Raw genomic sequence first — 16,624 nt, 5'->3', positions numbered from 1 at the left:
AGGCAAAACTGGTTCACAGCTAAGCCCCCGAGTGGGGGGATTGCTCTCCACTCAGAGTGTTTTTTAACTTAGGCAAAAACTGGTTCGCGGCTAAGCCCCCGAGTGGGAGGATTGCTCTCCACTCAGAGTAGTTTTTTAACTTAGGCGAAATTGGTCCGCGGCTAAGCCCCCGAGTGGGAGGATTGCTCTCCACTCGCAGTGTTTTTTGAACTTAGGCGAAAATGGATTTCGCAGCTAATTCACTCACTGGGGGATTTCAACACATGCTTATGTGAAAAACAATCATTAAGAGACTGCATGAATCATGCCTTGATAAACAATCGACCAAGTACTTTTATTACATCTCGACAATCCGACTGTCAAGTATAAAAACGACAAAGAAGATCAGCGTTCCAGGAGCGCGGTTCATCTTTCTTCCGAGCTAGGTTGTAAAGGTGGTACGCTCCATTGTGAAGCACCTTGGTGACGACAAAGGGGCCTTCCCATGCAGGGGCGAGCTTGTGCGGTCGCTGCTGATCCACTCGGAGCACCAGGTCTCCTTCTTGAAATGCTCGACCCTTGACGTTCCTTGCATGGAATCGATGAAGAGCTTGTTGATAGATAGCCGATTGTATCAAAGCCATCTCCCATTCTACTTCTAGGAGGTCCACTGCATCCTGATGTGCTTGCTCTGCCTCAGCTTCTGAATAAAGTTTCACTCGGGGGGCATTGTGAAGTAGATCACTCGTCAGTACTACTTCAGCTCCATACACCATGAAGAAAGGGGTTCGGTTGGTGGATCGGTTGGGAGTTGTCCTCAATCCCCACAGAACAGACGGCAGCTCGGTTACCCAAGCCCCAGCTGCGTGTTTGAGGTCGCGCATGAGCTGTGGTTTCAAACCCTGGAGGATCAGACTGTTTCCCTTTTAGCTTGGCCATTCGACTGCATGTGCACAATAGATGCGTAGTCCACCTGAGTCCCTTGGGAGGCGCAATACACTCTGAGTTCTTCTGAGTCAAAATTTGAGTCATTGTCTGTGATGATGTTGTGCGGAACTCTGAATCGGAACATAAGCTTTCTTATGAAACTGATGGCTGTGCTTGAGTCTAAACTTTTGATAGGCTTGGCCTCAATCCACTTGGTGAACTTGTTGACTGCTACAAGAAGATGAGTGAAACCACTTCTGCCGGTCCTGAGTGGGCCAATCATGTCCAATCCCCATACGACAAACAACCACACGAGTGGAATAGTCTTCAGCGCAGATGCTGGCTTGTGAGACATGTTTGCGTAGAACTGGCAACCTGCACACTTTTCCACGATCTCCTTTGCAGTCTCATTGGCTCGTGGCCAGTAGAATCCTGCTCGGTATGCTTTGGCCATGATGGTTCGAGAGGACGCATGGTGACCACAGGTCCCCGAGTGGATTTCTTCCAATATCAGTCGACCTTCTTCAGGAGAAATACATCGTTGGGCTACACCAGTAACACTCTCTCTGTAGAGTTGTCCATCCATAACTGTGAAAGCCTTAGATCTGCGGACGATCTGGCATGCCTCGACTTCATCTTCTAGAAGCTCCTTCCTGAGCAGATATGCAATGTATGGTACTATCCAGTCGGGAGTAATCACCAGGATCTCCATAACCAAATCAATCACTGCTGTACTTTGATCTCAGTCGGACTGGAAGGACTTATCGCCTGGGGAGGTTCTTTAGTGAAAGGATCCTCTTGCACTGATGGGGAATGGAGATGCTCAAGAAACACATTACTGGGAATGGGTTCCCGCTTGGAACCTATTTTTGCCAAGTCGTCAGCTTCTTGATTCTTGATTCAGGGAATGTGGTGAAGCTCCAACCCCTCAAATTTTTTATCCAACTTCCTCACTGCATTGTAGTATCTAGTCATGGCAGGGTTTCTGACGTCCCATTCCTTCATCACTTGATTGACCACCAAATCTGAGTCGCAGCAGACCATCAGGCGACGAACGCCGAGTGAGATGGCCATATGCAACCCATAGAGAAGTGCTTCATACTCAGCTTTGTTATTGGAGGAATCAAAATGAATTTGGAGGACATATTTGAGTTTATCACCTCTTGGGGACACCAGAACCACTCCAGCACCAGAACCATTCAACATCTTGGACCCATCAAAGAACATAGTCCAGTTTTTCGAGTGAACTTGAGTCGGTTATTGCTGTTCAATCCACTCGGCCAAGAAATCCACAAGTGCTTGAGATTTGATCGCCTTCTTCACTTCAAACTTGATATCCAGAGGGAGAAGTTCCATTGCCCACTTAGCCACTCGACCAATTGCATCTCGATTGTTCATGATCTCAGACAATGGAGCATCACTGACAACTGAAACTGAGTGGTCTTGGAAATAATGTGCAACTTTCTTCGCAGTCAAGTAAATTCCATAGACAAGCTTCTGATAATTTGGGTACCTCTGATTGGATGGAGTCAAGACTTTAGAAATAAAGGAGTAAAGGCTCTTTGCTGATCGGAGCAGCAAGCACCGGCTGGGTGGAAAGCAGGGCTTTGAGCTCCACAAATGCTGCTTCAGCTTCAGGAGTCCACTCAAGCATATCATACTTCTTCGTCAGTCAGTAGAGGGGCAGTGCCTTCTCTTTGAGACATGAAATGAATCGACTCAATGCAACAAGACAACATGTAAGCTTCTGAACGTCATGCACACGCACATGGTGTTTCATTTGGAGAATTGCTCCAATTTTCTCGGGATTAGCATCTATCCCTCGTTCGGAAATGAGGAAACCGAGTAACTTTCCTCCGGGTACTATGAATGTGCATTTGGACGGATTCAACTTGATATCATATCTTCTTAAATTGGTGAAAGTTTCAGCGAGATCAGTCAGCTGGTCGGAACTCTTGTGTGACTTTACTACAATATCGTCCATATACTCCTCCACATTCCGACTGATCTAAGTGACCAGGCACTTATGTATCATGTGCATGAATGTGGCTCCAACGTTCTTGAGGCCGAAAGGCATGGTAACATAGCAAAAACACCCAAATGGGGTGATGAAAGCTGTTTTTATTTCATCTGGACCAAACAGACGGATATGATGGTATTCGGAATACGCATCAAGAAAAGACAAACGCTCACACCCCACGGTCGAGTCGACTATCTGATCGATCCAAGGGAGCGGAAAATGATCTTTCGGGCAGGTCCGATTGATATGCTTGAAGTCAATGCACATGCAGAGTGACTTATCCTTCTTGGGAACCATGAAGACATTGGCGAGCCACTCGGAGTGGTATATCTCACGGATGAACTCTGCTGCCAGGAGTCGAGCCACCTCCTCGCCAATCGCCTTCCTTTTCTCTGCAACGGACCAACGGAGATGTTCTTTGACAAGTTTGACTTTTGGGTCGATGCGCAAACGGTGCTCTGCCAGTCCTCTAGGTACACCTGGCATGTCTGATGGTTTCCATGCAAAGATGTCTCAGTTCTCACAGAGGAACTGGATGAGCGCAACTTCTTATTTGCTGTTGAGTGTTGTTGAAATGTGAGTCGGAGCAACTGTGGGATCTGTCGGGTGAATATGAACTGGTTTTGTCTCACCAGCCAACTGAAATGCGGACTCAGAAGTAGGCTTTTTGGAGCGGAGCAAATCACTCGGATCAATGTTCTTCTGATATTCCTCCAGTTCAGCCACTGCCATTTGCTCTTCGGCGATCTTGGACCCCTTCTGGAGGCATTCTTCTGCTCTCTGCCTGATCCGAGTGACCGTGATCACACCTTTGGGTCCTGGAAACTTTAGCTTGAGATACACGTAACATGGTCGGGCCATGAAACAAGCATATGCTGGCCTGCCCAGAATGGCATGATAGGCACTGTGGAAATCTACCATCTCAAACATCAACTTTTCTTTGCGGAAATTCTTGGAATCACCAAAAACCACATCTAGAGCATGCCCGAGTGACTTTGCCTTCTTCCCTGGGATGACTCTGTGGAATTACATGCTGCTTTCACTGAGTTGGGACATCAGAATGCCCATTCCCTAGAGGGTCTCAACATACAAAATGTTCAAACCACTGCTACCATCCATGAAAACTTTAGTCAGACGGGTGCCCTTAATGACTAGGTCAACTACCAAAGCTTGTCGCCCGGGGTAGCAATGTGAGCTGGGTGATCCGACTGATCAAAGGTGATAGGAGTCTTTGATCACTTGAGGTACGTCGTAGTTGCCAGAGCAACCATGTTCACCTCTCTATTTGTGACTTTTAGTCGACTCTTGCTCTCAACATCAGCAAAAATCACCAAGGTAGCATTGACCTTCGGGTAACCATCATCCTTTTCTTCATCTCCATCCTTATCAGAGTCCTTCTCACTGGGTTGACCCTCTGGGAACTGCTAAATCAGGAGTCTGCATTGTCGAGTGGTATGTTTGGGCAGAATCAAGTTACCATCCTCATCCTTCTTTGTGTGAATGTGACATGGAAAATCTAGGACGTCCTGGCCAGACTGATCTTTGACCTTCTTGGGTGTCCATTGCCCGTTGGGCTCCCCCTTGAACTTTCCTTGGGTATTAACCACTGCAGCCTCTGCCTAACCTGAGGCTTCGACTTTACGCTTCTGCTTTCGACTGGGAATTCTGCCCCCAGACTCAGGGTTGACTGTTTTCCCTTTACCATTATGGAGTTGGTATTCTTCTTCACCATTCGCATACCGAGTGGCGATCTCCATCATCCGATTCAAAGTCATGGGCCCAGAACAACCGAATTTCAACGTGAGCTATCTGTACCAAACGCCTTCCTTGAAAGCACAGACGACCTGATGCTCTGAAACATTCTCCACCAGATGGTGAAGTGGAGTCCACCACTGGATGTAATCCCTCAAAGTTTCATTTGGTTTTTGCACACAATACTGCAGCTTTGGCAGCCCAACGAGACGCTTGCAAGTGCCTTCGAATGTCTTGATGAACACTCAGGCTAAATCTTCCAAAGAGAAAATACTAGCAGGGGCCAACTGATTCAACAAAGCTCTGGCTGAGCCCTCAAGCATCAGGGGTAGGTGCTTCATGGCTACTTCGTCGTTGCCCCCACCAATCTGTACTGCCACTCGGTAATCTTCTAACCATATATCTGGCTTCGACTTGCCAGTAAACTTGCTAACTCCTGCAGCAAACCTAAAGTTGGGAGGAATCTTAGCAGCACGGATGGCTCTGGTGAAACACTCGGGTCCAGAAACGAATGCTCTGTTCCCACTCGGCTGATCTTTGTACAAACCATACCTGTTAGCCCCGCCTCTGTCAACCAGGCCCTGTACAAGAACTGACCTTGCATCAAAAACAGGCTCTTGGGGGTGAATGGAAACCTCCGCTCATCGCCGTATGGGCGTCTGTCATCATACTGCCAGGACACGTACGATCCACCCCTCGGAGGAGGTGTAGGCACTCGACGGTGGTCATCACGGTGATATCAAGGGTCAAACTATTCATGGCCTCTTCCCACGTAACGATCCTAGTGGTAACAATGATCTTCATGCTGCAAGGGCGATCTTGGGCTTCGAGCCGACTAAACTGTATTTGCCATAACTGACCTATTGTGAATCCTATTGCGCGACTGATAAACAGCTGAGTTCTGTTCCTCGGCCGCTCTGAACAATGTCAGAATCTATTGTAAGCCTCTACGAGCCTCAGAACATGACGACTGGATCGATTCTGCAATACATGCAGCTGCTGCAACATTTTGGATTGGAGTACGGAATACCTGACAATCATCCTTAGGTCCAGTTGGAAATAGTTGCCGATGTCGTCAACTAGAACTTGGATATGTCTGCGGGCACGGTTGTCAAGTGCTTGTTGAAGATTCTCCAGGCGCGCATGCTCAGCAAGAGTGGCTATGCGCGTAGCCTCCAAGGCCTGAGCCTCGGGGGTCTCCCCGACGATGGGGGTCTGGAGGGGCTCCAAAGACTAATCTTGCCTGTGCTACAACTCCTCCCTCTGCTCTGCATTGAGAGCTTCCGGATAATACTTGTCGTTGTCACGCGCGTGACCGCTGCTGTCGCCCGCGCCACGGGGAAATCCTAGAGGGCTTCGCTGGGAGCCGACCATGAGAACTTCCGCCGCGGGGTTGTTGCTTTCACACTCAAAGAGAGTGTCTGAATGGCCAGTCGACAGGTCGAACAAGCCATAAAGGGAGTCATCAGGCTCGATTGCCGTGATCTGAGGAGTGGCCGACTGATGAGCCACCGCGCGCTTCACCCACCGCTAGAGCCACGAGCGACCGGATCGCTGATACGTCTCCAACGTATCTATAATTTTTTATTGTTCCATGCTGTTATATTATCATTCTTGGATGTTTTACAATCATTTTATAGTCATTTTATATCATTTTTTGGTACTAACCTATTAACATAGTGCCTAGTGCCAGTTGCTGTTTTCTGCATGTTTTTTACATAGCGGGAAATCAATATCAAACGGAGTCCAAACGCAACGCAACTCCTGGAGGATTTTTTTGGGCCAGAAGAAAGCCAATGGGCCAAGGAAGCACCTCAGGGGCTGCTCGAGGTGAGCAGCACCCACCATGGTGCGCTAGGAGGCCCAGGCGCACCCTGGGGGGTTGTGCCCACCTCGGGTGCCCCCCGAACCGCCTCTTTGCTCTATAAATACCCAAATATTCCAGAAACCCTAGGGGAGTCGACGAGATATTGATCCAGCCGCCGCAGAGTCCAGAACCACCCAGATCCAATCTAGACACCATCATGCAGGGGTTCACCACTTCCATTGGTGCCTCTCCTATGATGCGTGAGTAGTTCTTTGTAGACCTAGGGGTCTGTAGTTAGTAGCTAGATGACTCTCTCTCTCTCTCTTGATTATCAATACAATGGTCTCTTGGAGATCCATATGATGTAAGTCTTTTGGCGGTGTGTTTCTTGGGATCCGATGATCTTTGAGTTTATGATCAGATCTATTTTTTATCCATGAAAGTTATTTGAGTCTTCTTTGATCTCTTATATGCATGATTGCTTATAGCCTCGTATTTCTTCTTTGATATTTGGGTTTTATTTGGCCAACTTGATCTATTTATCTTGCAATGGGAAGAGGTGCTTTGTAGTGGGTTCGATCTTACGGTGCTTAATCCCAGTGACAGGAAGGGAACCGACACGTATGTATCGTTGCTACTAAGGATAACAAGATGAGATCTATATCTGCCGCAATAGATAAACGGATCTCGTCTACATCATGTCATCATTCTTATTGCATTACTCCGTTTTATCATGAACTTAATACACTAGATGCATGCTGGATAGCGGTCGATGTGTGGAGTAATAGTAGTAGATGCAGGTAGGAGTCGGTCTACTAATCTTGGACGTGATGCCTATATAATGATCATTGCCTGGATATTGTCATGATTATTTTAAGTTCTATCAATTGCCCAACAGTAATTGTTTTCCCACCGTTTGCTATTCTTCTCGAGAGAAGCCACTAGTGAAACCTACGACCCCCGGGTCTCTTTTCATCATATTTGCCTTTGCGATCTATTTTCTCTTGCATTTATTTTTAGATATATTAAACCAAAAATACAAAAATATCTTGGTGCAATTTATTTGTTCCGCGATCTATTTATCCTATCTATGACTTTTTACCTCACGTTTTTGCCTATCTTGAGGCGCCGTACCCGGAAGGGATTGACAACCCCTTTAACACGTCGGGTTGCGAGTATTTGTTATTTGTGTGTAGGTGTTGTTTACATGGTGTGAGGTGGTTCTCCTACTGGTTCGATAACCTTGGTCTCATTATTGAGGGAAATACCTACCGTCGCTATACTACATCATCCCTTCCTCTTTGAGGAAATACTGACATAGTTCTAGCAGACATCAATCGCTTACGGGGATGACCCGCGGGAAGCGAAGATGCTACTGGAGCCAACCGATACTGAATCGACAGCCGCCGCAGGAGGACGCCGCAAGCACTCGCGCATAAGTGTGCCGCCCCGCGGATGGGGAGTGCCTCGATGTCGAGGGGGGCCTCCTGAAGCCAGGCCAAATCATCGGTGATGAACGTGAGCGCACCAAGATGGATCTCACGGCCCAAAGACAATCCACCACTGGAAACCATGTTGATGAAGGTCGAAAACTACAACCTCATCGGAAGTTGCTAAGAAGCCTGCCCCACGGTGGGCGCCAACTACTGTGGGAATGAGTCTAACAGTAGAAGTAGGGGGTACGTAGGAGAAGGGTCAGGCCCTAGCTATGGCAAGGTTGTACACACAAGTTTACGAGTTCAGGACCCTCTCGGAGGAGGTAATAGCCCTACGGTGCCGCGGAGGCTTGTCGACTGGAGTGTGGAAATAGTTGCAGGGGTGCGAACCCTTGTGCTTGAGGGGAGGGGTGGCTTATATAGAGTGCACCAGCCCCTTGCCCTCCTCAGTTACACGAGGGTTCAATGTGAGTTAAGTCGCGTATGTTACTGGTAATGCCCGTAATTAACGATCTTAATGGCTACAGAGTGAATGCCTGACCGTTGCCATTCAGGGGTGACTCTAGGTCTTGTGCCTTCCGAGTGGATTCTTGTCTTCCGAGTGAAATAACACCGGTCGAGTGGAATTGGGGTATCCGAGTGGAATTGTTTGTCGAGTGGATTGCACTTCTTGAGGATTCTAGTCGGTATCTCTCGTTTAACTTTATAGGCCTTGGCTTCTTGTGTCCTGTCCTAGGGAAGGGCATATAGGTCAGGCCTAGGACCCTACTGTGGCACCCCGGCTCAGAGAAACCGGAACGCCCCGTATTCCAGCCCAGAGATCGAGGAGAAGTCTTCTGGAATACGCACTGCTTAGCATAGAACAAATCGGCTCTTTATTACAATCTATATTGGGTACAAGGGGTTCCGATATAACGGGGAATTACATTGGCACAACGACACTACACCTACAACTGTTACTCTATGCAAGCAGCAGAACAACTCAAAGCAGGGAATAACTTCTAGCGGCGGAACAATGACGACGGTGGTGAACTCCACTCCGCAGGTACTCTGGTTGGAACGCTTATCCTAGCTCGCAAACAGGGAATCCACGGCAAACAAGCAATCAAATCTGGCATGACCTGCAAACTGGCATGACACGCCAGGTCAGTACATTGAATGTACTTGCAAGCTCCCAATAACCAGAAGCATTCAAGAAAAACAACAGCATGGCAATTATAGGTTAAGTAGGAACTAACATGAGATCATAATAACAACATGGCATGAACAACATGAACATGGTACAACTAGAACAATATGAGCATGGCATGAACATATAAATCTGAAGATACTAGCATGCAACATGATGGCACTATCATGCACCACATATTCTGCTCGTGTTACCTCGTAACCATCATATGCATCACTTACCAACCTCGGACATCACACGATCATCTTAGCATCAAATCAAGCTTGGTATAAATAATACCGTAGTAATCATTACATGACCACAAGGAGCTTGATCTTTACCCATGATTCTCGCACAACGTCACAAATATCCAACAACTCGGTATCCTCGATACCATGGTGGTCATTCACGGATCCCAAACGGAACCACACTTGGTTCAACGGGTTACCTCGTAACCAAACGGTGATCATTCACGGATCAAATAACTAACTTATCTCATCATTGAACTGGGGTTGTTATTAAGCACATTATTATTATTATTATTATTATTATTATTACTGTTGACCCATAGTGTGACCAACTACGAACTGGGCCCTTATCCGCGGGCACGACTATTGATAGATTTAACACACACACACACACACGCACACACACACACACACACACACACACACTATAGAGGTAGCGCACTTTACCCACACCGCAGAACCCATGGCCTCGCACTCCCATTCGGGTGGACCAACGGCGTTCCGACAAAACCGATCTACTGCCATGACACTCTCCCAGCCACTCCGACCAACTCCCCTTTGGGCTAAGTCATGGGTGGCCCCAGCCTACCAAAGGCAAAACGGCTACCATCGTGGCAAATAAACGGTCCCAAACGGGGACAAGGTACCAGAACAACAACAGGCTCACAAGGCTTATGTCCGCCTACCTGATCAGGGTAGCGCGCACCCATAACCTTCCCTAGTTGGAGGCACCACCGGGAGGCATGACAATAGACCCAGTCAGGACCTCCCCATAAAGGCAAATGTGGTTGCACTTGTCAGCGCGATATGGTGGCACCATGACTCAACCAACAGTTGTTCAAGTTCAATTAAGTCTGCTTAAACTTGAATGCAATAAGTTGAGTCATATGAAAATAACATGATGCAACTGCAATGCATGAACATGATAACAACATAAGCATGGCTGTGCAACACTACTTCTTAACATATCAACACACAACAAATCATATATCTGACGGAGCATGGCATACTGACTAGCATGAACATCACAAGTATACACTTCTTAGAAACATAGCAGGACCACTAGCATCAATAATAACTATCATGCATGAACATATCAACAGTGCTATCATGCAAGCATTTAATCAACTGGATGCAATGGAACATGCATAACAACGGCACTCGGAACAGACGATAGTCATGCACCGAAGGCCATCACCGACATCAACATATACTACTAGCAAGCATAAGCATATGAAAGGAATACTAGAAACTAGTACATGATAACCAGGTGCATAACAACATAGCACGCGAGTGAACATGAAACTGTAAGCATCACCAAAACAATGATAACCATGTTTTAAACAAGCAAACATTGATAAAATATTCAAGTTGAAAACCATGGCTACTGCATGACTATCATGCAAGTGGGCATGGTGGCTTTCCTGAGGATGAAGAAGGCACCGGGGAGAAGTGCGGTGAAACCGCGGAACGAAACGCCGGACGGTTCTCTCTCGGAGGGGACTGATTAGAGGCAAGGGAAAAATGGTCATTTTCTCTATGGGGGCCACCTAGTGAAAATGGAACCAACAGAAAGAGCTCGATGATACGAAGATGTGAGCGCCGGTTTCACCTCGATCGGAGTTACGATTGAAAAGTTGTGAAGGGTTGAAGCTCAGGGACTTTTCTAAAAAATACCACCTCAAATAGGTCCCTGAGTGGATAAGATAGAAACGGTTTTTGGAAAATACGCTTTCTTAGCTAGAAAACGTACTTTTAGGCGGACGAAGACGGAAATACGCTTTCACTTACTAAAAACGTTTTCCAGGGAAGGCGCCTCCACTTAACGTACCTGGGCCCGGGCGGGGTCAACGCCTAGGCGCTGGCGAGTGGGACCGAGGGAGAGGCATGGCCTGCCTGGCTCCTGTCTTCTTCCTCCTTGTGGGACAACACAGAGCGGCACGGGAGGAACAGGGAGCGGGAGGCAGGGGCGAAGCCGGTGATGACCCGACCGGCTCCGGCCACCGTTGGCCGAGCCGAGACCACCGACAGGACCGCATGAGATGGCCGCGTTCGTTCCCATGGGTAGCAGCCACCGAGGAGGCGCGGAAGCACGGCGACGTGAGGAGGATAGTAGGAGGCAGAGGCATCGGGCAGCGGTGAAGGCCGACGACGCGGGCTGCTCTAGCGATGAATGGAGGGCTTGGGGAGGTTCGTTGGGACGTGGGGGAGATGGTGAGCTGGTCGGGAGGGGGCAGGAGAGCGCAGGACAGCCGGACAACGGGACGGCTGAGAGCGGAGGCTGATAACCCACAAGTATAGGGGATCGCAACAGTTTTCGAGGGTAGAGTATTCAACCCAAATTTATTGATTCTACATAAGGGGAGCCAAAGAATATTCTCAAGTATTAGCAGTTGAGTTGTCAATTCAACCACACCTGAAAGACTTAATATTTGCAACAAAGTATTTAGTAGCAAAGTAGTATGGAAGTAACGGTAACAGTGGCAAAAGTAACAATAGCAATTTTGTAGTAATTATAAAAATGACAATGGTAAAGTAACTAAGCAAAGATCAATACGTGAAGAGCTCGTAGGCAATGGATCAATGATGGATAATTATGTCAGATGCGATCCTCATGCAGTAGTTATAACATAGGGTGACACAGAACTAGCTCCAGTTCATCAATGCAATGTAGGCATGTATTCCGAATGTAGTCATACGTGCTTATGGAAAAGAACTTGCATGACATCTTTTGTCCTACCCTCCTGTGGCAGCGGGGTCCTATTGGAAAGTAAGGGATATTAAGGCCTCCTTTTAATAGAGTACCGGACCAAAGCATTAACACTTAGTGAATACATGAACTCCTCAAACTACGGTCATCATCGGGAGTGGTCCCGATTATTGTCACTTCAGGGTTGCCGGATCATAACACATAGTAGGTGACTATTGACTTGCAAGATAGGACCAAGAACTCACATATATTCATGAAAACATAATAGGTTCAGATCTGAAATCATGGCACTCGGGCCCTAATGACAAGCATTAAGCATAGCAAAGTCATAGCAACATCAATCTTTAATGGATACTAGGAATCAAACCCTAACAAAACTAACTCGATTACATGGTAAATCTCATCTAACCCATCACCGTCCAGCAAGCCTACGATGGAATTACTCACGCACGGCGGTGAGCATCATGATACTGGTGATGGAGGATGGTTGATGATGACGACGACGACGGATTCCCCTCTTCGGAGCCCCAAACGGACTCCAGATCAGCCCTCTCGAGAGAGATTAGGGCTTGGTGGCGGCTCCGTATCGTAAAACGCGATGAATCCTTCTTTCTGATTTTTCCTCCCCGAACATGAATATATGGAGTAGGAGTTGAGGTCGGTGGAGCATCAGGGGGCCCACGAGGCAGGGGGCGCGCCCAGGGGGGTAGGCGCGCCCCCACCCTCGTGGACATGGTGTGGGCCCCCTGGTCTTGATTCTTTTGCATGTATTTTTTATATATTCCAAAAATAATCTCTGTGAAATTTCAGGTCATTCGGAGAACTTTTATTTCTGCACAAAAATAACACCATGGCAATTCTACTGATAACAGCGTCAGTCTGGGTTAGTTCCATTCAAATCATGCAAGTTAGAGTCCAAAACAAGGGGAAAAGTGTTTGGAAATGTAGATACGATGGAGACGTATTAGAGGCGATGGTCGGACTTGAGGGTTGCAGCTACGGGCCTCTCTAGCGATGAACTAAAGGGGTGGGGCGAACTGCGGGAGTGAGGGGGAGCTAGAGGACAGCTCTGGAGGAGAGGAGGAAGGCTAGGCTCGCCGGAAACAATAGGAGACCGCGGTGGCCGAGGAGAACTCTGGCGAAAAGAGGAGAGGGCCGAGGACTCCGGTGATTGAGAGAGGCGTGGGAGGGGCTTGGGAGCTGCGGGGGCTCGGGGCAGCTTATATAGGCTGAGGGGAAGCCTCTCGAGCATCACAAGCGAGCTACAACATGGCTCTATAGCCGGACAGTAGCAGGACACGGCACGGGCATGGATCTAACTGCTCATTTATGGCGAAACAGGAAGGGGCTCGAGCACGGGGTGATGAAGTCGATCACGGGGGAGCTCCAGGACATGGTTTGACGTCGAGACAAGGAGGGAGATGGCGAGAATAGGGTCGAGTACGAGCCAGAGCTTGCAATTTGCATGACATCTGCGTGATCACCATGCGCACTGGAGCAAACTTCGGGTTTTGGCCAGGCCGACCATGTCTATAGGATAGACCGTCGTGCCCTTAGTCAAAATGACGAATAAATAGGGTCCAGGGGCAAGAAGTGATTGACACCTAGCTCCAAAACATTGCAACAACAAGGTGTTTGTAACTTGCTGTGGCTCACACCTGTGGACTTAGACTCTGATCTTTGGCACAGATTGATCAAGCACTAAGGTGATCCTGATTACCAAAAATTAGCTTAAGAGGAGGAGTTTAGAGAGGGGTTGCTGTAGAAAGTGCCATAATGGCCAGATTTAGATATTTGGATGATGCACTCACATACATGATTGGATTGAGCTGAATTTGAGCATGGCCTAATGATTTGAGGATATAAAGATTCTCAAAAAGGTTTCAGGCCATTTGGATGCACCAAAGTGGCACTTGCTTCACAAAGTTTCAATCTGATGAGAAACTTGGAAAAGTTCCACAGGGCAAATGGAGTAATGGATTGATCCACAACTTGGTGGAGGGAGTTTATATGGGTAATAGAATGTCTTGGTAAATTGGCAGCTTAAATGAAGCAATATAAAATATAGTTGCTTCACAAACTGAAAATCTGACCATAAACTAAGAATTGAAGATGAGCTCACATGGAGACATGAATGAGCTCAACTTTGGTGGAGAGCTATGATATGATGATATTGAAGACCATGAAAAATTGCTACTCACTTGGATATGCCTAGCTTGTACCTCCTTCACAAAGCTTCTTTATAGACAGAAACTTTGGAAAATCATTAATAAATAATTACTAGGAAAATGAGGTTGCATTTTATCATGTGGCAATGATATGGACAGGAAAAGATGTCCAAGGAGTTTGAGGTCAATTGGGCAAAGGAAAATAGCACTTGCTTCACAATGTGCCATTTAGGGCAGAATAGGAAAAGAATTATTTGAGGATTGTTTTTGAACATGGCAATGAAAAGTTTTGCCACATTTGATGAAGATATGACCCAAACAATTTATGAGAATTATTTGGGAATTTTAGGAGTGATGGAAATATGGGTTGTTTCACAACCTAGGGCAAATTGAGTTATTCCTTTAATATAAAAGGAATATTCCCAATAAAAAGAATATTGGGATTTGGTCCAAGGTGGAAATGGAAAGGTCTAGGGTTGGATAGGAGGATGACAAGCCACTCTAGAAGCAAAGAAGAGTTCATCTTCTTCAATTTCCAGACCACAAAGCCACGGAAAAAGAAACTCAGGCAAAAACCTTAGAAAATCAAAACAAAAGGCCAAAAATCAGGCTGTTACAACTCTTACCCCCTTCAAGAAATCTCGTCCTCGAGATTTGGTTGCTTAGGGAACAAGTATGAATATACTGACTTAAGGAAACCGGTTCCAACTCGCGTATCCCTTTTTCCTTATTGATTGTTCCCCACTGAATATCGTATGACCCGACTAACTGGTTCTGGGCTGGTTTGCCTCACTGTATCCACATTCTGACAGATCTTACCTTGCTTGTTCATGCTTATACAGGCTCCCATTTCTTTTAGATCTGCTGACTTAGCCGAGTGTGAGTTGTTATCATGACTGAAATATATGCCTGTCTCACCAGTCCGAGAGTGATTTCCGATGGGTGTGTCACCCGACACTTACAACCTTTCATGAAGTGATGATCAGATTTTTTCTGGTAGACTCCCAGGCTCTAATTCCTTGCATTGGGTTTCTCCACTAAATGCAGGTCCTTTGGGTTCCAAACAGTGAGTTGAGGCATAACCGTTTTCCTGACAGATTCTGACTTATTGCAGGAATTCCTGAATTGTCTTGGCTGGCTCCACTATCTTGAGTATCAGATCCGTACCCAATATTTGACTGTCGCTTGTCGTGGCCAGCATGAAGGGGTATGACCTTTTGTGATAATATCCTCAGACTTGACTGACGATGGGTGCTGGCAGAAGAATTTTATTCATGATAGGCTGCCTTTTTGATGCTTCCCATAAGTGAGTGCCCATGCTTTGAGATTGTCATTCATCATTCCGATTGCTCATACTGTCGGCATATCCATGGGGATAGTGGGCTATGTGATGCTTTACCATAGTTGCTGGAGTCAAACTGTTGAATTGACCTTTAGTCTGACTTGACAGACTCAGACATTTGTTACTAACAAATCTGAGCATATACTATCAACAGAGCGGGTTGTCTAGATATGGGGTGCTTACCAGAATTGAGTAGACCCCGCAGTTGAATATTCATGGTGATCGATAGTGACTCGGACGGTCCGAGGTATCTACACCATGTGGGTCATGCAAAAAAATGCATACCTGTATTTCCGGTCTGGCTCCTTCAGTATTGTTCTCTTTGTATGGATCCTTTGCTGAAAGATCTTGATCATATTGCATTCTTCATGTGACCATAGGTACTGTCGGTGCAATTCTTCGGCAATCATAACTTATTCTCATTCTTCTGACATGGTAATATTGTTTAAATGGCAGGTTCATCACTTCTCAAGTTCTGACCGTTGGGAAATGATCATCCGAACCCAGAGATAGAAGACAAGGGCTCATCAGGATCATCTTCCAGGTTCACAAGTACTTGTACTGAGCTCATTGTTGTCATCAATCTTCATAATCCTTTGTCACACTGTGGTGTATAGCTGGCTTCCTTCTTTTAACAATCCTCATGTGACGGTCAGATCCCCATCCGAGTGACTTGCAAGACCTTGGTGGTATGCCTATCGCATATATATATGAGAATTTGATTCCCGAGACAGGTGTTTGCTCTGACTGATTCTTGATTCGAACCAAACTATTGCGGATCTGATTCTTGGGATGTACTGCCATACGTTGTCAATTCACAGTGTAATATCTTGTACCAATGCCTTACTAATGAAGATTGGATGGCTTGTGCTCAAACTTTCATCAGACTGCTTGCCGAAGAAGGCTGAATATCGTGCTTCAGAAACTTCCCCTCTTAAAGACTTTGGTGGGGAAAACTCGGTACCTTATGCTGGAAGCTTTTGCGTTGCTTACTGAAGAAGGCAGAGTAACTTGCACGGGAAATCATCCCTGTATTGTACCGAGGAAGACAGATGAATCTTGCTTTG

This window comes from Triticum dicoccoides, chromosome 1B (genome assembly GCF_002162155.2).
Source record: "Triticum dicoccoides isolate Atlit2015 ecotype Zavitan chromosome 1B, WEW_v2.0, whole genome shotgun sequence".
NCBI classification, from domain to species: domain Eukaryota; kingdom Viridiplantae; phylum Streptophyta; class Magnoliopsida; order Poales; family Poaceae; genus Triticum; species Triticum dicoccoides.
This window is presented reverse-complemented; position numbering follows the sequence as displayed.